Here is a 26,476-nt window from a genome sequence, read left to right on the forward strand (position 1 = left end):
TGCTACTATGAATTCAGTATTTAATCTAAGAACTCAAAAAAACTTTAGAAAAATAGTGTTCTAGAACGGTTCAAAATAGGCACTGCAATTAGATATTTCCAGAGAAAAACAGGTTATACATTAGTAAATGCTTTTTGCTGTTAACTGTTAATTTCAAAGTGATTAAATAGTTTGGATGTTTCTCCCGTTTAAAAACTTTTGCACTCTATTTGTGTAAGGATGGTATTTTATGTTCTTTAGACGTCAAGACAGTTCTTCAGACTTTAACATTATAACAACACCACATTTAAGTCATTAAAGGAGAGATTTATCTCACTTGTATTTTAAATGTTGCAGTTAGGGGTTAAATCTAAGTACGTGAGCTTCTGCTATAATGGAGAAAGACACGAACCTCCAGAAGGCATGGATAAAAAGACTTACCCTTTAGAATAAACTATGAAACTACCTAGCATTTTGATTCATGGAGGTTAGCAGAGATAAAGCCCCATTTTTAATTAGTTATCCAGGATGGATAGCAGAAAGAAAGGTAATGAAGAATAATATAAAGCACATTAATAATACGAGTCTACCAAAAGACAGAACAGAGACCAAGCAGTTACCTCCACTGACGTTCCAGAGTAGGTAAGGCTGAAGTTATAACCTGCTGTTGGAAAAGGTCCCTTCTGGATTTAGAGGGAACAGAGTTTCCAGAGCTATTGTTCATAGCTAAAATAAAAATAAACTATTCAAACTTCAAATACCCAAACCACCTCAAGAATCAATGTTTAAAGGTGTCCTTTATCAGCTACTGTCTCTTATGTTTTTTTAGCCATTAAAAACTGAGTTTTCCTACATACAGTCATGTTACTCATCCAAACAGCCATTTTCAGTTACCACATGATATCTGTAGACTGCAGTAACTTCAGTGGCAGCTCTGTCAGTATGTGTTTATTCTAAAAAAAGATTGTACCCATGAATTTCTTTGTACTTTAGGTTAAGAAATATTGGTAGCATCTGCATTAATGCAATATGGTAACTGCAGATAGCGGCTGAATTTTTGTGAATGTTTGGCTCCACGAAGATTAAAATTGCTCTTTTTTAGCCTAAGATGTTTCAAGTACTGTTATGTCAAGTCAATTTCTAACACTCCATATTTCAAGGCATGCAATTCTTGGTTTATGATGGTAAACAATAGGGCTTAAATGACCTTAAAGGTTAGCTTTTCACAAAAGGATTCAAACAAATTCTTACCATTCATCTGAAACTCACAGTATGTTCAGAAATGCAATAAAAATGGTTTTATAATTACATACAGAGTACTCCTTTTGTTTAGTGACCTGAGTTGAAGGGAGCAGGATGATTTGTACTACAAACAGAAGCATGAAGTTAAGTGAACAATTACTACCAAGAAAATAATCCTCTAAAATAAGAGGCCAGACTGCCACTAAAGCCTGCAAGGATGGATTGAACATAATGAAGCCTTTGAGAGGATGTAAGAAATAACAAGGCATTGGCAGGCACATAGACCAAGGAAGCTTCCTGGGTCTTTTCCACTAATAAATTCTCTCTGTTTTGGCAAGAGATATCTATAATTTGTGAGTGGTTTTGATCTCAGGGAATTTGTCCTTTATTTCCATAATGAGGGAAGACTTCCTATATGGGAGGCTGTGATACCAGTCCCTTGGGTGGAAGGGCAGGGTAGCATCCAACACTCATGCAGTGACTGGTACTGATTCCAAACACAGTTTTCACCTCTCCTCAGAAACGAAGCAGAAAATCACAATGTTATGCCCAAAGATAATAGAAAATATAAGGTCGTAAATCACTCCCTGTTCTGCTCAGCTGTCAATTCCAAACAACACAACAGATGTTTTTCTCCTTGTCACCACCAGCAGCTCTTAGACCAGCTATCACGAAAGCAAGGACAGAAATTGCACACAGTGTACGTGTTATTTGCACTTTTATTCTGCAGTCTTGCAATAGTGGGAACATATAATACCAGAGAGGTAGAGTTTCTGGTTTCATCAATAAAAGAACTTCTTCCCACTAAAATCAAACATTTCATAACAGGATTTTCCTTTTAAAACTAAAAATAAATATACGCTGAACATTTCCATCTACATATCACTGTGTATTTTTTGCAGCAGTGAAAGATGTACAGCAAGGAATCAAATGGGGAAAAATTCTAAACATCCCCTAGTCCCACTGGGAGTTAGTCCTCAGACAAGCTAGCTTTTGAAAACAATATTTGATAGTATTCAAGGAATTTTAAAATATATCTGTATGGAGAAAGTTGATTTTTACTTGTAAAATAAATTAGCTGCAGACTAGCAAGCCTTTAAACAAAATATCAGGAGAGACATTGTTAGCAGAGATGAAGTCCTGCCCAGCAGGTTACTCAACTACAAAGGCATACTTAAATTGTGCTTATCCTGATTCCATGTGGGCTCCTGTGGAGAGATTCCTGGGGCTGTGTACATGTGGAACTAATCAATCAGATAACACCATCCGCAGTTCTTAAAAAACATATTCTGTGCTCAATGTGATTTTGGCACAAATCTGTTATTTAATATCATACCTGATCCAGGTTACAAATTGGCCCAGCTCTGCCCTCTAATGAAAATCTATGCTACCTCAGGTGTTCTACACAAGGCTAAACAGTTTTTAACGAACTTCCCTCATTAGAGCAGTTATTAAGGTCTTAGCTTTAACAATGCTATGGAAAACAGCTATTGAGGAACCTGTACTTGCTTGGAAAAAAATCTCAGGGGTGGGAAGACAGGCACCAATGCCTCATGATGTGCTTCTGGCTAATTAAGATGTTGACTGAGCCTACGTTAATCATGGTCCATCAGACTATGTTTGATTTACATGTAAATTGGTAAACTCTCTTCTGCAATTGCCCTACCATCTGAGCTCTAATTATGGGCCTCAAAACAGACAATAACTGGACTTGTAATTTATATTGTTCAATTGGGGAAATTATTTTCTGGCACGCACAAAAGAATTGTGGGGTGGAGTGCATATGTATATTGTTTCAGAATACACATGAATACATAGACAAACACTACAGATATGCATAAACAATGTGGAAGTTTAAAGATATCTCAGCAAAAGAACTTCATGTAAATGGTGCATAACAGAAGGAAATAATTTCTTCCCTCAGATTATTTTCTCAGAGGCAATGGTCCTATGCAGTTGATGAAGAGAGGTAGGTACCTCTAGAAGTCAGTTCAAATCATATAACATAGCAGTTATGCCAAATTCGATGAATAGAATAGATATCTTGAAAAGAATTATTGGGCACAATCTTTTTTACTCTGAACACACGCTAACAGAACTTAGAATAACCTTAGGAAAGTATGTCATATTCAGATGACCGAAGCTATAATGGGCATGCCTGATGTTTCCTATCGACTAGTCCTAGATGTTACCAGCTCAGCATCTTACCAAGGCCACCTGAATCAGTCCAAGGAGACTTTGTCTCCCCTTGCCTAGGGATTTATACAGAATTTGAATAATTCACATAAGGTCTCTCTCTCTTGATTACAAAGCAGCCCAGTGTCCTAGCTTAAGCATTCAAAGTAGATGCCTTCAGAAGACAGGATAAATACACTTTTCCCCTTCCTTCCTGCTTTCCTTCTTCCCCCTATTACCATAATGAACAGAAATACTTTAATGTTGGTCCATAAATAACTCCGCTCTTTTTCTTCAAGAGTAGTGACATAATAAAAAGATGTAAAAAATCAGCAGTTATTCAAATTGTGGGCAGCTGTCTGTAGACAAGCTAACTGTGAAAGGTGGCACTTCAGCCAGTGACGATCTAGTCGACATGAGCAGGGGAATGAGAAGAGCTACTGAGCTGGCCAGCTAAGATGGCCTCTCTGTCCAGGGGCCTATACATAGGGGCCTCGCATCATTTCAGATGCCCTGGCAGAGCCGCTTCTCCAGAAAGACAAAGTGTCCAAATGTCCTGTGTCACCTCGCAGTCCCATGTGGATGTCTAAGGTACCTTAATGCACCTGTAACGGCATTAGATGCCGGTGTGCGGGCAACTGAATTGAGCCATAGGTGTCAGCTGTCATTTGAACTGAAGCACATGTAGACATTTACACATAGATGCCCAAGTTTTAGAGTCTTTATCTGGAACTGAATCCCACCCAAGTTGTATTGTACATGCTCCCAGCTTTCACTATATCATTCTCTCAGCATCTACTGACGTTTCAAAAACATCTTTCTAGGCCATTTATTAACTTGGACTGCAGAAAGGTGTGGAGTACAGAAATAGTCTTCTAAAAGGGAATAGCACCCCACACAAAGTCTAATATTTGGCCTCTGAAACTGCAAAAAGCAAACCCGCCATTGACAGAACTTCTAAAAGGCAAGCGATGTCTCCTTGTAGGACACTACACGAGTATCAAGAGGGTGCATTCATCTCTTCCACAGCCTGGAAGAAAACAGGTCACAAAGGGCAATCAGTAATTGCCTAAATCTGACCCAGCTAAACTCAATAGAAAAAACCCAGAAGTTTAAACTGTGATCCAAGTCCTAGCATAAGCCCCATCCTCACCAACGAGCCTACTGGAACTACTTTGAGAGAGCTGCAAAGGCAGTCAAAATTCATTGTTCCTTCATTTGCCACCTGAGAATGCTCTGAAAGCCCTCGGAGTCCCGAAGTCTCGGCTTACACCAGTTCTACAGCTGATTCCACCGGATAAGAAGGACCAGCGCATGAAAAAAGCTTCACACATTTTTGTAACGTAGATGAGTTTTGACTGACAGGTTGACCCTTAGCTTCCTTTATTTAGCGCTGAAGTATGATACTCCGGTTCATGGAAGTAAAAATAATCCATCTTTTTTCTGTCTGTACGTAATCCAGAAAACTTCAAAAGCTCTTACAACTCTCCATAGATGTCAGCTAATAATGTTCTGGCCTTGGACAGACTCAGGTATGGTTGGAAGCTAATAGTTCTGTCCCCTTAGGAAATCACTGGTGGTCTTTCCCAAAGTGTCAGCCAAAAGACCATTAACATTTCAGTCAGTTTTAATTGGATAAGACCACACGTCTCAATAATTTCATTCTGCATCAACTATGAGACCTTGACAGACAGCACCCTGCCCAGTCTGCCACACCACGTGGGCTGAATTTTACCTCATAATGGACCACAAGTCAATCTCTTAAGACCTGAAAGTTTATCATGGAAATGGATACTACTTTTCTAAAAGACTGAGATTCTGAACATGAAAGATACCTACTACATCCAACCAGAAGGGACAACATGCTTGTGAACAGTCCAGCTTTTCAAAGATGAAGAGATATGGCCATACATCATTGAAACATGCTCCGGGAAGATAGTGGGATGCTGTGAACTTCACAAACCTCAGCCATATATCACTACAATGTCCCACAGTTCTTACGCTCAAACCATCCTGCAGATGATCTCCTACTCAGCAGTTCAATCTGTCTGTTTATATTGGATTGAAAACCCAAGCAAATCCCAAGCTATGAAACACACTGAGCTTCTAAGGTGCTGGAGGATATGCATAACAGAAAGATGCATCAGCAATCTTGCAGAATTTCATCAAAAAGTTTTGAAAATTACATAGATGTATCTAGAAAATACCAGTATCATTTAAATACATATAACAAAAATACTCAGCCTGTTCTATATTCTATTACTTCGTGAGTAAAAATGACTGAATTGGTATCTAACTACTTTCACAGCAATTTAAAAAAAAAAAAAAAAAAAAAAGAAGATGATTTTGAAGCAACATTCAAAATCTCTTGTTTTGTCAAGCAGTCAAGTGGGAGGTTTTTCTCTAATTCCTATCCTGTTCCACCAGACTGGACCTCCTGCTGCTTACTGTTTGTAAAATGGCAGCTTCCCATGAGAGCCCAGATGTGTTTTCTTTCAGTTAAGGATAAGAAAAGTAGAACTCTTTTACACTGTGTTTAGCCTGATTTACGGTGACATTCACTTCAGGTAGTTATTTCTAGGAAGATGGGTAGCCATGAGCTCTAAGCATAGGCTTTGTAAATCCTCTGTGTAATAATGAACATAGAAAGTGTTTAGTTAACACAGAAGATGCATGAAGTTAGCATGTTCAAACAACTCTTACACTGATGCAAGCAAGAGTACAAGTAAAAGAATACTAACAAAACCAGCTTGAAAATAATCTGCAGTGTGCCAACTGCATTTTAATAAATTGCCACTGATGTTTATGCATGCACATACAAGTATGTATGTATATAGTCTAGAAAACACACCTTTTTTTTTTGCTATATGGTCTCTATGCAACATCTGGAATAAGAAGTGTGAAAAAGCTCACAAAAAATTCGCCAAATTGCAGCATAGCACCAGTATGGCAGCTCCAACCTTACAGTTTCTTTTACAGAATTGTGTATGTGTATTGACAAGCAATATTAGAGTTTTCATCTGCCTAAACCTTCCAGTGGTGACAAATAGCTGGTAGCTAATGACTGCTGGAATACGCTTAGATCACTCTAATTTTATGAGTAAATGAATGTTAAGTTTATTTATATATGTTTCCCTCCACCTTTGGAATTAATTTTGTTCTGCTTTAACTTAATAAAAGACATTTATAGCCAAGATTTACTTCTTTATGCTTAAATGTGATATTGGTCGTGATCCTTCATTTACAATTAGAGGCCCTTTTTCCAACAATAATGGACATATAAAAGTATATGTATTTCTGCTTTATAAAAAATGATAGGATAGCCACTTTTCTTTTTCAGGCAGTTAATTTTAGGGCTCTCTTGCACAACAACATCAGTGTAGTTCCTTTACCATCCACATGCATAGATATAGTATCAGTTGTGAGTTCTTTTAAGTTAGATGCCCATTTTTTCTTCAAAATCACATTTGGAAATTTAGAATTCATGAAAACTAGGAAAGAAGTAGCAGCAAATATATCTCTCTGTCTCTGTAAACTAAAGGATGCTGTTGAACAGTTTAGAAGCACTGAACCAAAGTAATTTCTCCACTAGAGAACTAAAGAGCCTTAACTGGTGTATCAATAACCAGGGAACACATCCTGCCTTGTTTGCTTGCAATGAAACGAAGGATGTGAAAGTAATAAACACTGCATGCTGGAGATACTGTACCTTTGTCTACAGAAAACCAGGAGAAGCCTAACCTGAAACATGAGTTTGTTGTCATTTGCCAGAACTGACAGTTATTACTATGAGGAAGGGGGAGTATGTGATAAAGACCACACTAAATTAACTTTTATTCTCAAAGGGAGGAGTAAGTCATAGTTGTGGTGGTATTTCAAGGGTCATGGCCGTATCTAGTGGTGCAGCACAAAGAGATGAATTACGTTTCCCGTATTTCTGAAACTGTTAATAAGCTGAAGAGGCAGAACATTTTTATCATTCTTCTTGAAATACTGCTGTCAAGAGTCTACCACGTTCTTATATTAAATCAGTGAATTTGTCTATTCTTGGGCCCCTCTAACAAATCTCATTAGTAGTTGTTTTAATGGAGATTTTTGTTTTTAAGCCAAAAGAGAACCATAGTAACTGCGCACTTCCTAAACCATTTCATTCATGAATGGGAAATGAGTCTCCAAATCTTTACTCACATGAGTAGCCACATTGATATCCTTGGGCCTTCCATTATTAAGAGCTAGAACTGTGAGTATAAATTTCCAGGATTTGGATGTGGCACTTCATTACTTTGTAAGAGTGAAATCTGTAGCTGAAATCAATAGCTAAGCATATAAGGCATATAAAAGATACACATTCTTTCATGGAGGTCTGATTGCAATGCATCTCTCAGTTTTGTTTCGGCATCAACAAATAAGCATATCATTGTAAAGAGACGTACAGACTATAGGCAGTAATTACAAAGACACATTTTAGATAGACATTCTAGCCTCAATAGGGGAGTTGGGAATAGTCCACCAGAAAGAACAGAATAATAGTGAAAAAGGTCAACGCTTCTTGAAAAACTAACATACTAAGTCACAGACCAAGTTTTTGGTTCTCTGTCAATCAGTAGTGTAACTGTTGTCAATCATTCCCCCTTACCTTGTTCGTGATTTCTGAATGCTCACAAAAGAAACTTTTGTCGGTAATTATGGTCTTTACAATTCATCTGAGTCACAGGCAGGATTTTCATAGCCTGCCTGTGCAATAGACATGGTATACCCCAAGCTGCGCTCATGTATGTCCAACCAATTCAAGCTAAAGTTTCCCACGATAATATGAAAGGAAATAAAAGACTCTGACAAACACAAGTCACTGTTCTAGAAATAACAAGAAGAGGGGAAAGGGACAGGATAGCCAGGATCTTCTGGTTTCCTTTTCCTTTTTTTTTTTCCTCTCAAAGAGGATAAATATGATAACTCTTTCTTTGGAAGGGTGCAGTTAGACAGGATATGCACCTGTGCATCTTGAATCTTCTGAAAGAGTATTTGTATTCTCTGCCTAACCACATGCTTCCTATTACACTGATCAGGAGCATTCTGCTAAAAATTAGTGCCAAGAATTAATGCTCCTTCATTTATTTTTTAATTCCAGAGTTCCCCTAGGATTTTTCCTTTCCCCAAATATTTCCACCTTCCACAGATACACTCTTGTTTTGTTTTCTTTGGCTATCAATTCAAGTGACCTATCTCATCCCTGCTGAAAACGTGAAGAAAAGATTTGTGACAGAAGGTTCTCACATAAAACCCAGTTTTGGAGTTGATCCAGCAGAGTAACAAATCCGATAACATCAAAGGAAGAACATCTGAAACTGGGATTTAGGCAGAACAGCTTTTTCAACAAATTGCAGCCTCTATAAATTTACCCATTTCTAAACAGCTAAGTCCGTTTATTTGCTTATTTTCCTAGCTTCACCGAAAGAAAGGCTGAAACAACTTTGGAAAAATAACAGCAAAGTTGTTCAACGGAAACCAGCCCCTCTACTGTAAACAGTGCCTCTCCCCAAACTATGCAGCTGCACAAAGCAGAGACAATGCAGGGGACCCTCAGCATCATTAACCAACTTCCCTTCCTCACCAAACAGTCGCTTCGATAAAGCAATTACAATAGCATCGTGGAACAGTAGAACAAGGAAAAAAAAAAAAAATAATAACCTTACCAGCTTCTCCTACAGTATATAGCTGAAAGGAAAACAAAACCCCCAGCTGCCGTATCGCATGCAATTGGTCTCCCAGAATGAATTGACTGAAAGAACTATGAAAGGCTAAAGTCTTTCGGCCCCTCTGTTCAGCCTCTCTTCAGCTCCCTCTCTCCGAGCCTCCTCACAAAGCCATTCTCCTACTCCCTAATCCTCGCGCAGGAAAAAGCAGCGCGCACCAAATGACTTCAGCAGAAGCGATCCTCCCGGGGGGGTGGGGGAAGAGATGCTGCTGCCACTCAGTCGCCCCGCCGCTGCCGGACCATCCCCAGGGAGGGTATCCGAAAAAGATCGCCGGGCACTTGGACAGCACACCCCGTCCGCGGACAGCGCGTCAGGACAAGGCACGGAAAAGTGCACATCGCCATTCGTCGCCCTCTCAGCTGCTAATTTCTGAAAACGAGCACACCCTTGGGTACTGGCAAGAGTTCCCCGCGTGCATCACGGTTAGCCCGCGGTGAAGTAGTTAGCCTTTTTTTTTTGTTGTTGTTCTTTTTAAATTAGCTACGCGACTTCCTAAAGCTGTTGTTGGGCCTCAGATTTTTCTTTTTAACAAAGAACACGTAGATAAACCTTAAATATTTCAAACAGCAAAATAACAGCAAAGATGCTCCCCCAGAAAATCAATAATAAAAAGTATAACAAAAAAGACCCCAACAGACACGAAATCAATAACGTTAGGAATCATCAAATTCAAAGCAATATGAAAAAACCATTTGTGCCTCCCTGAAATGCTTTTTATAGCTAAAATCAGAAAAAATAATTGCATTTTTTACAACAAAAAGAGATTTCTATCTACATTCCCAGTTTATGTAAAAAGAGACAGCATTTTTTTCACATAATTTGTCTTGAAAGCATGCCATAGATATTGAGATAACATCCCCTGCATATACTCCGGTTTTCAAGAAAGCATTAAATCTTTGTTAAAGAAATGCTGTTGTCATACTAGGTTTTAATGCAAGTTTTACCTCTCTGTGAGATGCAGAAACTCAGAAACAGACAGCTGCCACAAAGTAAATCAAAGACCTAGAAAAGCAGATGGCATAATTTCACATCTTAAATGATGGCTGTGAGCCTTCCAGTAATAATTTATAAGGAGACTTCCTCCTGCTTGTTCCTCTGCTCGGCAGCATGCTGTTTGAGCCTTTCAAACAAAATAAATAGACTTCAAACCACCAGCTTCACGCACACTAACACTTACCAATGCTATTTCAACCTGACACAAGCTGACTTTGTTCCTCTGTGACCCTGGACAGAAAACTGAGGTGACAGTTTGATGGATGAGATCTTTTTTTCACAATATGGGTTGTGACTTCACGGCTCTGTCTCCCCATTATTGCTTAGCTGAAGGAGGAGACAGGAGCAGAGGAGGATCTTCCACCATACAGAGCCATTTTAACAGTGAAAATGAACCAAACGTGTGCAATAAATGCCTGGAACACCTTTTTCCTACATCAAAATTGGGAGGTTGGGGAATCCCTTTCCACTTCTGTTGGGGTTAGGCTGTAAGGGGATAAGGAAGAGGCCCCAAGGAGAGGAATTAATCCCAATGGTTCACTCCAAATCGTATTTTAGTTTAAAAAAATGGCAACATCAGCAGAGAACAAAGGAAGGAAGGAAGGAAAGAAAGAAGGAATTCTGTTTGTTTCATTTATGACAAAGAACACTTGGACAGTGAATTTTGCGAACTGTCTCTTAACGATGTTGGCCAGGAATTACTTGGCCAGGAATCTTGGACAATTCTTTACGGGACAAAGGCCTCACTGCAGTAATCTGAGGCAAACAATTGCAATGCAAAGTCTCTTATTTATTACTTAAAAGTTATCATAAAATATCAGAGGATTCATATAAGTTAAAATTGGTGTCTGCAAATTCAGTATTTTGAATGCAGATTCTCTGCCAAAATGAGTTTTCACAAGATTAACATATTTAATATAAAACCTGCCAGATTTCACAGAACTCACCATGAAGAAATTGCTTTCCATGAAAAAGTTGAAAAAGGAAGATGGTGAATGAACTTTCTGAAATGTAAGGCTCCACCTCCATAGGCTTGAGCTCATTAACAGACACCCTAACCTGGGAAGTCAGCCTCTTATTTCCTTAGAGAGGAACACAGATTGCTAATATCTTTACGTCTTTGTTTCTGCTTGTTCATCTAATCAGATGGGTTCGTTATGATAGTACTGGAGGGTGTCAAATCTCTGATTTTACAGGTGGGTACTGAGGCCAAATGACCTGGCCCAAGGAAGTCTCAGGCAGTAAGCCAAGTCTCTGCTGTTTCACACTAGTGCACCCCATCTCCAGTGATCCTCATGCTCTGAAAGATGATTTCTGAAACAGGGACTAGTCTACCATATGTTTGAGATAAAGTTCTTAAATATTTTGTATTTGTTATCACACAACTTATGTTGCTATTCTTTCTAGTTTCAGATCTGATATTCATAATTCTGTCTAAAAATATACACAAAGTCACTCCAGTAGCAAAAATTTATCATAAATATATGTGAATCCTATTCATTCTTTAAAAAAATACTATTGTCTTTCAAAAAAGCTTCACTTTGTTCCAGACGATGGTATTTGTGTGCTTTCATACTTATGAATACTCTCATACTTATGAATATATTTCTTTCTGTAGAATTTCTATGAGATAATACCCAACTCATGATAATACTGAAGGATAATCAAACAGAAGCCAGAGATTGATTGATACCCAAAAAAAAGCAAAATCTGACAGCTTTATACAGAGGAATACTTACAGTTATCTTGTTTCATCAATTTAACTCCAATTTTATTATTTTTCTTTCTGAGAACCACGTTAGAATTACACGCTTGCTTTAGGTGACCCCATTCAGGGATTCAGGTGGGACTCCAGCATGGTGAAAGTCATGTGGTGTGAATTTCACCCCTTAAAAAGCAGTTTTAAGAGATGTACTTGTGAACCGTTTATATCCCAATTACAGCTTCTAAAATGCTGTCATTGTCTCTCTCAATCTGAGAGCATTCCCGTTGTAAAGAAGAAAGTACATTAAATGTTTTAGAAACAATAGGACCTCTTCACAGACCACTTTATATAAATAAATAACCTCTAAATAACAAAAGCTCATACCAACCAGGATATACTTAACTATGATACACACGAATGAAAAAAGCTCTACCTGTCAAAAAAAAGAATGAAGCATGAAACATGTAGCCACCCTTGTACTTGGAAGCCGGTTAAAATGAGTTTGCGTACAGGGGAAAAAAAAAAAAAAAAAAAAAAATCTCACAATAGGACATAATACCAAAACCAACAGGCACTAAAAAATTGGAAGAGCTCATTTTTCTCATTCTTGTACCAGAACATAACTTTCAGACTAACTCATGACAAATGCCTGAAGGAAGTATGAGCTTTAGGAAATATCACAGGTTTACATGCTCTGCTCCATAGTTTTTTCTCTACTTGCTCACAATTATGTCCTCTTTTATCTGTATCATCTGTCAAAACCACCTTTTTTGCATGGCATTTACTCCTTTCCATGTTTCTTGGATTAACAAAAAGCATAAGGCAAGGTCATTTGGATAATAGCGCTGCATTTTTAATAGCAATGCTAAGTGCATTTCAAATAATCTTTTCTACAAGCAGAGTGGTGCAGGCAATTGTGCTGGAAGAGACTCCAGCAAAACTAAACTTTAAAGGTTACTAAGCTCTTTGAGACTCGCTGGTGTGACTGATTAGTGCAATCCACTGCAGTTCTTCGGTGGTTTTTTTTTTTTGCTTACCTTCTCTGAGAAAGAAACTCCCAGTAATTCTTAAAGGCAGCGTAGAAAATGGAGGCAGCATATCTTTATAAACAGAAGGAAATGCGCATTTTAGGGGTACACACATCTTCTGACTTTTAAGCATTTGATCAAGAAGCGTAAGTTCCATAGTCAGTAGATGGTCTAGAGAGCACACCTTTTAACAGGCTCAGCACAGTCAATTAATATGAAAACTTTACCATTTAAAGGTAAGGCTGTTTAATGATCTACATTTAGCTAGCCTGTAACATATGTACGGTGAATTTGAGGGGTATTCTTTAGCTACTTCACAGGATCTATCTTCTGAGAAAGCAGTGTGGTGGCAATTCTGCAAACTGGAAGAGGAGTGACCTGGCGAGAAGGAAGGATGACTATTAGCAACAAGGGAAGAACATAATAGAAAAACATAGTTGGGTAAAAGGAAAAGAAAGAAGAAACTCAGATGATTAGAGAGAGTCACTCTAGCAAGAACGTTACTCAAGTCAGTGTTTCACTTTGACAAGGGTTTTCTAATAGCATTGCCTTTGGGTTTGATCTCCATGGGCTCAGTCTAAACCCACTCTCTCTTTGCTTTTGTTTCTGAGTTGGATGAAAGCAAGAATTCAGCAGTGCAGCTGGGTTTACATTAGGAGTGTATGTGTGAAACTGAGGATATCTGGCTTGGAACTTCAAAGTACGTCAGCCAACACTGGTGCATCTAGCCTGCGAACTTCAGTAAATGCGTCAGTCTTCCTGAAGTTTGATAGAAGAGCAAAATTAAAACAGCAAATGGAAAGAGCAGCCTGTGGCTTGTAAAACGTTAAATCTTCATTCCTCCTCCATCCTTAAACTGTAAGGAGCAAGAAGGACGTTGCTGTCTATAAAGGGGGCAGAAAACACATTGCTAGCACCTTTTCAGAGGCTTTGGCGTACGTGGCATGCTGGTCAGAGATGGACTGGTCAGAGATGAGCCAACAACCGTCATTTTGGACAGTGGGGTACTGCTCTTGTGCAGCCAGGAAAAACCCCCACAATCCAGCCCATCCTCTGCAGCCCTCTGCGCCAGCCTGCGGATGAGCGGGCAGCCTGGGATCAGGAGACATCCGCATCATGGACATTCCCCGAAATTTTTTTAACGATCAGATATTGTCATCGTAATTGGGCTACAGGCAGACTGATAGGAGCAGGCACACACGCATAGGCACTGAGAAGACTGAAAGGCCTTTGAAAGCCCAACCATCAGGATTTTTGTAACCCCTTCAGTATTTAAAGACAAACATCTGCATAAAAAATTCCTAGGCTTGAAGCCTCAGGCTGTTAAGTTCTTCAGAGGAGACACATATATTTTCCCTGTGGTTCAGAGGTTTGCAGCACAGTTGGAATTCCAACTTTTGGATATTACTACAGTGAAAACATATACACAATGATTTACATAGTAGTATTCTTGCCCATTTTTCCAAAACAAAGAGAAATTAATATAGTTGGGTGTATTTGGGAAGAGGGAGGAGAATTAAGGAATGAAGTGGCATACTGACATATGGTATAAATAGCTTATGGGAAACTGCCCTGCAAACTACTGCAAACACAAGCATTAGTGTCTTACAGTTAATCAGACTCCATACAAGAAATCTACTTATATGAAGAAGAATTTGCAGTACTGAGCTGTAATATAAGCACTGTTGCAGATTTACCCCCTCATTAAAGATTCCTCCTAGGAGTTATCATCACATTCACATGACAAGAAAAAAATAACATATGACTGTATCTGGACATTATCCAATAATATACGCAAGAAAAGTAGTAGAATATTAGGTGTGAGAAATGCCTGAGTTAATACCATGCACTGCTCTTGCTGTGAGAAAATGTGGGATTTTTTTATTATTATTTGTGCAGAATAAGGCAAGATAAACCTGTTGCTATCCAGGACAGATTTCAGAGTATACATTGAGTGGGCAGAGGATTCAGAAAGCAATAATATGGCCCAGAACTGGAGTAATAAGGGGAGAAACTTGGAAAAGCAGCTTTGCAAGGCTGGAGAAATAGGTCAGCCTAAGTGACACCCCACTTTCCTGTTTGAGTCTACTGTGAGCTCTTACTCCAGGCACTGCAAGCACTATGCATCTCTATGACATCTCAACAAAAATCACCATCTCTCATTTAGAGGCCGCTCCAGCCCCAGTGCCCCAGCTCAGGCCTGTAAGATGAGGAAGAGGATGGCGCGCCTGACAGTCAAACATCAGAGAAACCTCTGCTCACCATGAAAGGGAGACTCAAGCTGAATCACCAAGCACAAGTAACCTGGGAAATTTCTGACCACATAAAAACTTTAAGGGTAGCTTCCTTTAGCTCTCATTTATATAGATTAAAAAAATTAAATTATCTAAAATTTAATTTAATTTGGGTATTTGTCCTGGTTTCGGCTGGGATAGAGTTAATTTTCTTTCTAGTAGCTGGTACAGTGCTATGTTTTGGGTTCAGTATGAGAAGAATGTTGATAACACACTGATGCTTTCAGCTGTTGCTAAGTAGTGTTTAGTGGAGGTGCACAAGGAGTTGGGAGGGGACACAGCCAGGGCAGCTGATCCAAATTGGCCAAAGGGGTATTCCATACCATGTGACATCATGCCCAGTATATAAATTGGGGGGAGCTGGCCAGGAGGGGTGGATCACTGCTCGGGAACTAACTGGGCATCAGCTGGTGAGTGGTGAGCAAGTGCATTGTGCATCACTTGTTTTGTATATTCCAATCCTTATATTGTTATTTTCATTTTGTTATTATTGTTATCATCATTATTATTATTATTGTCTTCCTTTCTGTCCTATTAAACTGTTCTTATCTCAATGCACAAGTTTTACTGTTTGTTTTTTTTCCCAGTCCTCTCCCCCATCCCACTGGGGGGGAAGTGAGTGAGCAGCTGCATGGTGCTGAGTTGCCGGCTGGGGTTAAACCACGACAGTATTAAGCTCTAATGATCAGTCATTTTATGTTATTCTTTTGCTCAAGCTTCTCTAACCATTCTCTGTTTTTTCCTCTCTAATGATCTATTTCCCTTATGCATTTCTTTCATAGGTTTTAATTCGACAGATTAATTTCTCTCTCTTACATCAGCTTATTGATCCAATTCAATGTAATCAATGGAGTCACAAACATACTTAAATATACTCACACACGGGTTTCCTTCCACTTAATCAACTCCATTAAAACACAAATTTTATTTGGAACTGTGTAAACTTTGTGCTAAGGTCAAACCTAACTTGATTGCACTAAATGGACAACAACCAAAATATTTACTTGTCCAATAACGACTGTCAGTAACGAAGACAGAGATGCCGTGGAAAAGGCTAGAGTACAACCCACGCAGCATCAAGCAAACAAACTCTCTTTCCTGCAGCAGCTGTAGTGATGCTGATGCTGGCAGTTACTTACGTGACCCGGCTATTTTCTAGCAAAGACTGAATCCCGTTCATGTTCAAGTATGATCACAGTCTAAAATCCGTCAGGAGCACGGTTTGATAATTTCTACATAGCTGTTTCTGGCATGAGCAGGCTTGACTCCCATGCAAATGTACCTGCCTGTGAAACTGCAGTGGATCAGCCTCATAGGGAAAAAAAGAAGCATTTACACTTCCAAATGCAAACTGGCAGGAAGATACCTCCCCAAAGGCCCGGGATTGCCTCTTCCCGCGTAACTTTGAAAGAGGAGAGGCTCCCTCCTATGGTTAAACCGTGTAAAACTGTGAGCACCATCATGAGCGTGGACTCTTCAGACATAGTCACTTGGTAGGTACACTAGCCAGCACACCACCTTAAGAAAGAAAACTATAAAAAACCCTTCTATTACATATGCAGGTCATCTAGAAGCTGGGCCAGAAATCCATATTTTACTTACACCAAAAATGATATTTTAATGATAATATCATATAATAACGGCGTTAATCTTAATTTTCAAATGAAGGCTTAATGTCAGCCACAAACGTTCACATCTCCCTCCACCCCAGTTCTTTTAAAAATGTCTTGTTACGCTTTTGTAATATTGTAATAGCTACAATGGCATGACATTCAGAGAAAGGACACCTTTCTGGAATAAATAGATAGAAATAAATAGAAAAAAATAATGAAGATACATTGCATAAAATGACTGAATGCATTTAACATCATATTAAACCCATTAGGCATGTAAAGTTTACCAAATGAAGTGTAACACCAGAAACAAATAGATTATAGGATTTGATCCCTACTTATGACTTATTTCTAGCTTTTATGTTTTATTTTCTTACACTGTAAAGGAAAGACTCTGAAATTACAAACTTTGAATTAATGGACTGAAGGGTTCAGAAACAACACAGTTTTACTTATCTAAAAGAAACAACACTTATATCCTGAGTCCCATAATGCCACTTGCCTAAAGAGCACAGGCATGCCAAGAACAGCGGGGAAAAAAAAAAAAGTTTAAGACAATATTCAGTTGTTCATTTTTGACTTGAAACAGATTGTGGTTTTTAAATTTCCTTTATTACAATTACAGCAAGTAAACTCTTTCACGAACTCTCTCTGGGCAGCTCAGTTTACATTCAAGCCTACCAGACCTAAAATGAGTTGTCAAGAGTTCTTGGTTTCCATTGTTTTTATGGCAATAGTATTTATTATGTTAAAAAAAAAAAAAAAAAAGAAAAGAAAAGGAGAGTCTGCTTGGAGAAATATTATTTCCTCTAAATTAATCACGCATTGTTTTACAACTGAAAAAAAGGCACAGTGGCTAAAAATATTGTCCTTTAACTTACTTCCCATTTTAAGAGGCTCTAATCTTGGTTTTTCATTTGTTCCATTTCAGTCTCAATACCTGGGAGTACAACAGAATATGTGACCGAGTACAATAAACAACCTCTTGACTGCTAAAATTTTATTGTGGTACACTCAACACCTGCACCAGCACACTTTTCATTAATGGACTACAGTAAATGCTTATATAACTACCAAGAGAGTTTATTAACGGGAACAAAAATTCTAGCAGATAGATCATCCTTTGCAGCAATTAAGCTCTACAATAAAATGTAGCCTGACATGTGCACAGTTCTCCGAGGCATCTTAGGTTACTGAAAAGGGGGATATAAAATCAACCCTGATCATGTGGTAAGAAATCCCGTTTGTCCTACATACCAGCTTTTCGCAGAGAGTTTAAACAATGTGCTGGGTTTGGCTGGGATAGAGTTAATTTTCTTCATAGTAGCTAGTATGGGGCTATGTTTTTATTTTGTGCTGAAAACAGAGTTGCTAATACAGAGATGTTTACAGCTTTTATGAAAGACAAATAGGACAGCTTAAATTTCTAGAGAAATATTCAATTCATCCGCAACTAAACTTCGTATTTGATTTGAGTTTTGACGCGCCAACAACCGCTAGGTTTTCTGAGGCCGTTGAGGAGCTGTTCCAACTCCCCCTGAAGCCAGAAGGATGACACGTACCGACTTCCATGCCGACAACTTTGAACTGTGACTGGGTGGCTTATGGGCTGGTCCTGTGTCTTCCCTGGGTCACCAGCACGTGGTCAACTGGTACTGGATCAGGACCTGGCCCTGGCCTGCCATGCGAAGAGAAAGCTTAGTGAAAGCACCTAATGTGCACGTAGCATCAGCTGGTTTTTAACCAGTTTTCGTTATCTCAGCCTGTCACTGTCACAGATGTTGGCCTGTTTGAGAACTGGGGCAGAGCACTGTAAAACCAGCTGGGACATCTGGGCAGACCCTCCGCAGTCAAGACCACTGCGAGTTTTCAGGCAAACTTGAACAAACCCGGATTATAACAGAATGATCGTTCCCCTCTGGTCAGCACTGGTGAGACCACAGCTGGAGCACTGGGTCCAGTTCTGGGCTCCCCAGTACGAGAGACAGGGACATACTGGAGAGAGTCCAGTGAAGGGCCACGAAGATGATGAAGAGCCTGGAGCATCTCCCCTATGAGGAAAGGCTGAGAGAGCTGGGACTGTTCAACGTGGAGAAGAGAAGGCCAAGGGGGATCTTCTTAATGTACATAAATACCTGAAGGGAGGGTGCAAAGAAGACGGAGCCAGGCTCATTTCAGCGGTGCCCAGTGACAGGACCAGAGGCAACGGGCACAAAGTGAAACTCAGGAGGTTCCCTCTGAACATCAGGAAACACTTTTTCACTGTGAGGGTGACCGGGCACCGGCACAGGTTGCCCAGGGAACTTGTAGAACCTCCCTCCTTGGAGATATTCAAAAGCTGTCTGGACATGGTCCTGGGCAACCGGCTCTGGGTCACCCCGCTCGAGCAGGGGGGTTGGACCAGGTGACGTCCAGAGATCCCTTCCAACCTCAACCATCCTGTGATTCTACGAGTGAGAAACAAAAAAGTCATAGAACCTGAAAAACATGAGGAGCCCTCATAATGTACCTTTATTTATACATGAGCGAATATGTTATGAGAATTGTCACAACGAGAGCGTAGCCTTAAAGAACATAAAAAATAAATCACAAAATCCTTGAGAGGAATGGGCTTTAAAAAAGTAATTGCCAGCAGCAGCCATGGCACCTCATATTTCACATGTAACATGTAAAACAATTTTGCATACCATCTCCATCCATTTACTCTGCCATTGCTCTGTTACATTATTTAAAAAATGCATTACTCTTCAAGGCTGGGTATAAGCTACATTTTTGTTAAAATAAAGAATAAGATAAATACATAAATCTAGCTAATTGCACTAGTCCCTGATATGAAAATATTCACTTATCAACCTCTTCCTCGTCTCCTTTACCATTTCCCTACTTCTCCTCTAAGGTGCTACGTCTTTTTTTTTTCATCTTGATGAACAAAAAGATTCTCTCAGGTCTCTGCATGTGAGTGGAGATTGAAGAAGAGATGGGAAATGTTACACAGAGCTGTTCTGGGTCACAATAACTCCAAGAAATAACCTGTTGGGTAGAAGCCTACATATCCAGAAGTACACTGCACCAGCTTCCAAGACTTTTTGGTCCTTCTTCCATGCCCTCTCTTACTGAAGGATGTGGAGGACAAACTAATCTAATCATCAGACTATAAATCTCCTCTGAGAGAAATTCTGTTCGAATTATAAGCATCACGCATACCGTAACAGTAAGAAGTAACAACATTTTAAGTATTGTACCCTGGAAATGTCCAGTTTTTTATAATGCAGCTAATTGACTTGTTTTCCACATAACGAGGTAGTGGAAACAATATTGGAAGCGCTTGAAGCAAGTTTTATGCAAAAGATGCAAAATGCGCTGGTTTTCAGTTGTGTGTCATTTCAACCCACGCAGTAACCACTCGGTGAGACTAACTCAAGGACAAGGTGCAGCATCTCTCATTCATACAAACAGCTCCACTGAATTCCAGAAGATTACTTGGGTGAATCTAGATTAATGACACAAGAAACTTTCCAATTCCACAGATTACCTTCATCGAATAATTCAGCCATCCTATTTTTTTGCCGATGATGAACTATAACATGTATTTCTTTTTCTCTGCACACACGGACTTATTATACACACACACACATATGTATATGCATACGTATATAGGCACATACGCATCACTGAAATTACGCACTCGAAATCACAGCAGAATAAGCGTCCCTTTATTTTTCTTTTAATTGCCAGAGAAGCTTGACAGCATGCTTCTATTTTTCTCTCCTCGAAGATCTCACAGAGCTTTTAAACCGCGTGAAGTCTTGAATATGCGCCCTATTTAAATAAGAATGGAGGTGACTATACTCTTTGGCGGCAGCGGTGCCTCCAAAGACAAATGTTTTCTCCCATTACCATTTCTGTCGCGGAAAGCCGTGCTCCGAGCCTCGCACTCCGGCTGGGAGTCCGCTGAGCCCGTTTCAGCCGGGCTGGCAGGGGTCACGCTCCCCACGGGAGAAGGTCAGGACCGTGGCCTGGGAGCAGCGGGCAGGGGGCCGGAGGGTGACCCCCCACACCACGCATTGTGCTCGGAGGCTGGAAGTCAGCCTGGCTTATGCGGGATCACGCGGCGAACCAGCCCGACGCGTCTGACGGCCGGAGGTCGCTTTCCATCGTGGCGACGGGTTTTTTTCCCTGCGTGTTTCTATCATTTGAATAACGACCGCGACAGCAAGAACGGCTCACAGGCGACGTTTTGGGGTACTGATGAAGACGTTTTCAAAGAGCACTGGGAGAGGAGAAATAATTGTAGGCGCCTTGCCATTAACACGAAACTAAATCTCACAGTACGTGATGATGGTCTTTACAAATAAGCAGCGTGTGGCAGTGGGAAGAATACTGTGGAGAGAGAGACTACGTATTAATACACCATTTTGAAGTTGCACTCCACCTCTGTTACTATTGTGTGCTTCTACTATGACCTTGGCTAATCCTGAGCTCACTGTTCTTTCCTTACCTGTCCTTATAATAGAGATATTGTTCCCTCAAAAGATAAGCATTGTTAGGAAAAAGCCATTAAACTTTATGAGATACCCAGCTATGCTGTGGAGGAGTATCATAAAAAAGCCTTTAAGTCTATAAATAAAAGATATATATGAGTGAAGATTACCCTACAAGGTCTATAGCTCACAGTTATACCTTGATATTTTTTTGGTTTTAAATTATTTAAAGAAAATAATCATGAAGCTACCAGCCCTATTATTGGTATTATAAGAAATAAATTGGTGGGTAGAGCTGTTCCCAGTCTTTAGAATAATTTAGCATTTTTATTGTCCCACCAGGGAAGTTAATAGTAACTTTCAAAAATTATTTATACGCTACTAGTCGAGGAAGGTATCAAAAAAGCTGTTCATTGGTGTGTTCCTTTTACTGCTGATCTATTCACAGAACGAACAGAAATAACCATAAATCAGAAGAGAGATTTATAGTACGTAGAAATTATCTAGTCATTTTGCCTATACAGAATTTCATTTTTAAAGGACTCACTCACAATTTAGTAAGACATTCAAATCACATTCAACAAATCATACTGTCTCCAGTACCAGAGAACGAGGTGATGCGTTGAACACCCAAGAGCGGTAGTGATAGAGCAAACCGGTGTTGCGCAAGCCCTCGCAACGTGCCAGATGCCCAAGAGCCAGATGTGCCGGTACAGTTTCTGCACATAGACTGGCCCAGTACTGCCAGCTTCTTGACAAACATCACGCACCCTTTGTGGCGCTACAAAGAGAGGAGTGAGCAGACGCGCGCTCTAAGCCCGTGCCTGAGAGCCAACAGAAAAATCTCAGCTACGGGAAAAACAGCTGGAAGCCGCCTTACTGCGTTCAGCGGGGAGAGCGTCATATTCTGGGCCAAAGCGGGCAAACGCTGCGTTCACCAAAGCTGCTCCTGCCCGCGTGGACGTCCCGAAGCAGCCTTAGATCCTTGGTTGCAGCAGTCCTAGAGTTCTACCGGTTGCTGATCTGCACTGTGAAAATCCGCAGGGCTCATAGTTACCTGGTGTACGAGTACGTTGTTGCTATTTCTGATTCCTACGCCAATTAGCTCCAGACCTTCTTAGCCTTCGACCCCCAATGTATACCCAACTCCGGTGAGAAAAAAAAATTAGACTACTTTTTCCCTTTCTTCCCCCTTCCCATTGTCCCTTAAGAGCCAACACCTCCACGGGCATAGAGTATGTGTTAGGTCAAAATTTCCAGTGAGCAGACCTTTTAAAGTTATACGCTGCAGCAGGGATTTGCGTTAAATACAGTAGGACTGTAAATCCTTAGATCCTCAGTTTTAGGCTGTGAAAGACAGTCATCTATTATGCTGGTACAATGCCTAGAATAATGTACTTTTCAAGTACAATATAATATAAAAATAACAGTGTATAATGCAGTATAATACTATGAATAATAAAATGAAGCACTAAAATTAGAGCCAAAATTGACATTTAAGTGGGTAACAGAAAGACGTATACACCCTCCCCTTTTGCAAAAAAGCACTGTGAGAACAGACATGTACCTACTACTCCTATTAGATTTGTGTCACTGACAGTGACTACAGAGAAAAAGAGGGGCAGTAAATTCCATCCGTACTCTCAGCAGATATATTAAATGATATTATATGAAGCGTGGATGATGTGGCGCGGTGACAGGGAAATCAGTCCGCAATGTCCACTTTTCCCAGAGCCTTGGCAGTCACTCAGATGGAAAAAAAATTTACCCTTTGCAACTAGGACAGATCGTCTATGTGCAAATAGTGGCTCTGGTGCATAGAAATAGTCAGGAATTTGGGACATTAAATACTTTTCATGAGGAAATTTATTCAAAAGATTTATTCAAAAAGATACCCAGCTTGGAGTTTTCAATCTGAATCTCCTCATCTGAAGTCACTGTCAAGGAATAGTAAGGACAAGCTATTTTGGGGGTGAATCTTGGTGGTTTTTCCCCTTCTGGGGAACAGGCTTAAAATACTCTCTCTCTCTTTTTTTTTTTTTTTTTTTTTTTAATACCTGAAAATTTTAAGGGGATGGGAAAATTGTTTCCTGCCCAGCTCTCACGGTGAGTGGCTGGCAAATGATAGCAAGATACCGAATTGTTATAGATGCACCAGATGCTTTAAGCACCAGTAAAGAGAGTTCTTCTGGACTCCAGGACAGACATCTGGCACTAATGGAGTTAGGAGACTATCAGGGAACACACCCAATTAACAGACAGATGAATTAATCACGATGTAATTAACATACATGTGTAATGATCTGTGCTTCACTGTCTTTAGAGATAAATATTCAGATACAAGAAGACACAGCAGATCCCTGAGCTGTCCTATCAAGATACTGGTACTTAACAAAAAATAAAACCAAAGGCACTGTCACACCTTTCTGAAAATACAAGTATGCGCTTCTACAGTAAAGCTATTTTTAGGAGGAGTATTACCTAACACTTTTCACTAGCAGCACAATTCAGTGGAAAATCGTTACATGTAAAAGGAAACACATCTTCCAAAGACAGACGTACGGATTCAACCTCAAAATACATGTATTTCCACCCTCCAGTCATCTTGCCTTCTAAAATCCATTACTTTAAATATAATTTATATACGTCCCACCACATTACTGAAGTTAATGGTTAGGATAAGCATTTTCATATCATTGTGTAATAGAACAATATTTTCAAAGTTGTATTTTATTATTTTTTCCCCGATAGTGTTATCAGACACAAAAGATTCCAGTTTGAATGAAAGATCAAGAAGTGGATGAAACTTAAAAAATAAACATAGAAAAGCTGACAATTGCAGATTTGTTATAAGTCACACACACACATAAATTGAATTTTTATAGACATGAGAAAAGCTATGTTAGCTGAAGGGTTTTTGTAAGCTTACTTAAATAAGGTACTTTATATCATCAGTGAGGATCCAACAAAAATATGTACTTTAAAATAATAATAATAAAAAAACCTTAAAAGAACTGCTTTTTCATGTAGTTTTGTAGCTTATAACTCAGCAAGGGGTTGGTTTAGATTACTTTCAAAACTCCCTTCCCACCTGAACTGTCCTATGACCCTATGAACTAAGTTTAAAACCTCTGAAAAGAATGAACTACTAATTTGATTGCTAGGGTTATATGTAATTAAAAAAAAAAAAAAAAAAAAAAAAAAGGCAGAGCAACTTCAACAGCAGCAAGGTGTAACACTGGCCCTACAGCAGTCTTCAAAATGCTGCAGCTCCCAGATAACCGGGCAAATCACCCCGGCAGCAGGAGCTTGGTGTGCCGACGGTGAGCTCCACGGGGATTATTGCAACGGCCTCTTCACAGCCAACCCTTCTGCCACAGTGAAAGGCCACACAGCCATCCCAATTTGTCCAAAAAACCAGTATAACAGGGGCAGGGATAGAGACCCATTTGCAAACTGTGTGATCAGGACACGTTACTGCAGGTCTGCAGGACCCAAAGTGACTTGCAGAACAGATTTCTTAATGTCGCCAGGATTTTATATGACTGAACTAGACAGGTCTGTTTTCACTTAAAGGTGGAAAATTAATATCTAAGAATAGGAATTAATAAACTAATTTACTAATAACCACAAAACCTTTCCACTGAATGAGAAAAAGTTTTATAGTTATGAAATAATAGTTTCCTGTTTGAATAATCCAAGTCTATATAAAGGAGTTTAATAAAGACTGAAGCTAAAATGCAGTAGCTTTTTGTCTGCAAGTGTTATACTAGAAAGCTTTCTTGAAGAGGCTTTTCTATACATGGCACTGAAAAAGCAGGAAAGTGAGGTTTTAATCAGGAAGGCTTCTTCCAGCTTTGTGTGAGCCTATCTTCTCACAGTTTCTCTCCTACACTCAGTTAAAACGTAAGGTATGACAAAACCCAAAGAATTAAAAATTGTTAACAGAATCATATCAGTCCTTGTTTGATCCTTGTGTGTGCGTGTAATAAAACAACGTGATGCTATAATTACAGCAGGTTTTGTTAAACTAAACAAAAGTGGAATAAAACATAACAGGACGAGTGGGCACAGAGACTCTATTGAACCGCTGTCCTGCACCATTTACATTCTTCTCTAATCCCCACTGCGGGTTCTATACTGTGCATCTATGCCTTATCTGAATCATATTTTGCTTTTCTGCTCCTTTTCTCCTCCTCGTGCTAGATTAAAAAAAAGCAGAAAAGTGAGAGTTAGGAAGATATATCAGGGGTATGCTGGAGATTTGGGGATACAGAATGATCTCTTTGACAAATTTGCTCGTAACAGATGAAAGGTGCAGTTCAAATGAATTATGGAGGTCATTTCCTCACAAGCACATTTAGTGTATTTTCCACATGTCACATTAATCTACCACATATTATTTAAGGGGAGTTATTTTTATCACGTTTATCTGAGCATGGTAACAAATTACATCTAATGTTTTGCATTCAACTCCTCACTTTAAACAGCATTTTCGTGTGACTTTAGAGGACACACATACATCACAGAAAATAATTAACCAATTCACTGCTCTCCAGAGAATGAGATGCTAAAAGTACGTGCATGCTACACTGCCCTGGGTATGAAGTCTGCAAGTCCTCCCACTCTCTTAATTACTGGACACTACCTGCCTAAAGCAGTGAGCATATCACAGAAAGAGCTCGGATTATATACTCGGTACTAATGACTTAAAAATATGCTGCACTCCTGTCTAAAAGTTCCAGTCAGAACAGAAGCACCATTTTGCTGAATCTTAAGAAATATATGCAGAGAGCAGAATCCCTGCCCCACGCTGTGACATCACGCATGTACATTATGGTTAAAAATATGATAAACAAGATAGGAAAAATGAAGAGAAGTATGATTTTTCTGAGCAGATTAAGATGTCTCTTTCAGTACCAAGTATCAATGACGTCCCTCTACCCCCAACACCGTAGCCAGCTTTCATTTACTTCCTGGGAGTTGGGAGAACAGTGATTCTGTACGTAATTTTTATAAACACATGATTTCAGATATACTATTTTGTGGCTGCATTACAAGTGTTAAGCATCTGTATCTCCACTCCATTCGCAAATGCAGCCAGGTCCTCAAATGTGTTCATATATGAAAGACTGCAGTCCTTTACAGTTCACACTTCAAGGCAAGCTTTTAGCATGTGAATGTAAATGACCCAACAGGAAGGAAAGGAA

General features: G+C 39.5%; 1 protein-coding gene across 2 annotated transcripts in view; it reads right to left on the reverse strand.

Annotated features, from left to right (window-relative positions):
* The window catches only part of MID1 (midline 1), a 264,289-nt gene that overhangs the window by 187,414 nt on the left and 50,399 nt on the right, over positions 1–26,476 (reverse strand). Inside the window, exon 1 of one of the 2 annotated variants that reach the window (XM_029998920.2) lies at positions 9,090–9,244. The exons of the other annotated variant lie outside the window; for it this stretch is intronic. The gene's annotated coding sequence lies outside the window, so the exon portion shown is untranslated. Of the gene's footprint in view, positions 1–9,089; positions 9,245–26,476 lie in introns of those variants that run through there. 2 annotated transcript variants of the gene reach the window in all.

This window comes from Aquila chrysaetos, chromosome 23, assembly GCF_900496995.4.
Source record: "Aquila chrysaetos chrysaetos chromosome 23, bAquChr1.4, whole genome shotgun sequence".
In the NCBI taxonomy this organism is placed as follows: Eukaryota; Metazoa; Chordata; class Aves; order Accipitriformes; family Accipitridae; genus Aquila; species Aquila chrysaetos.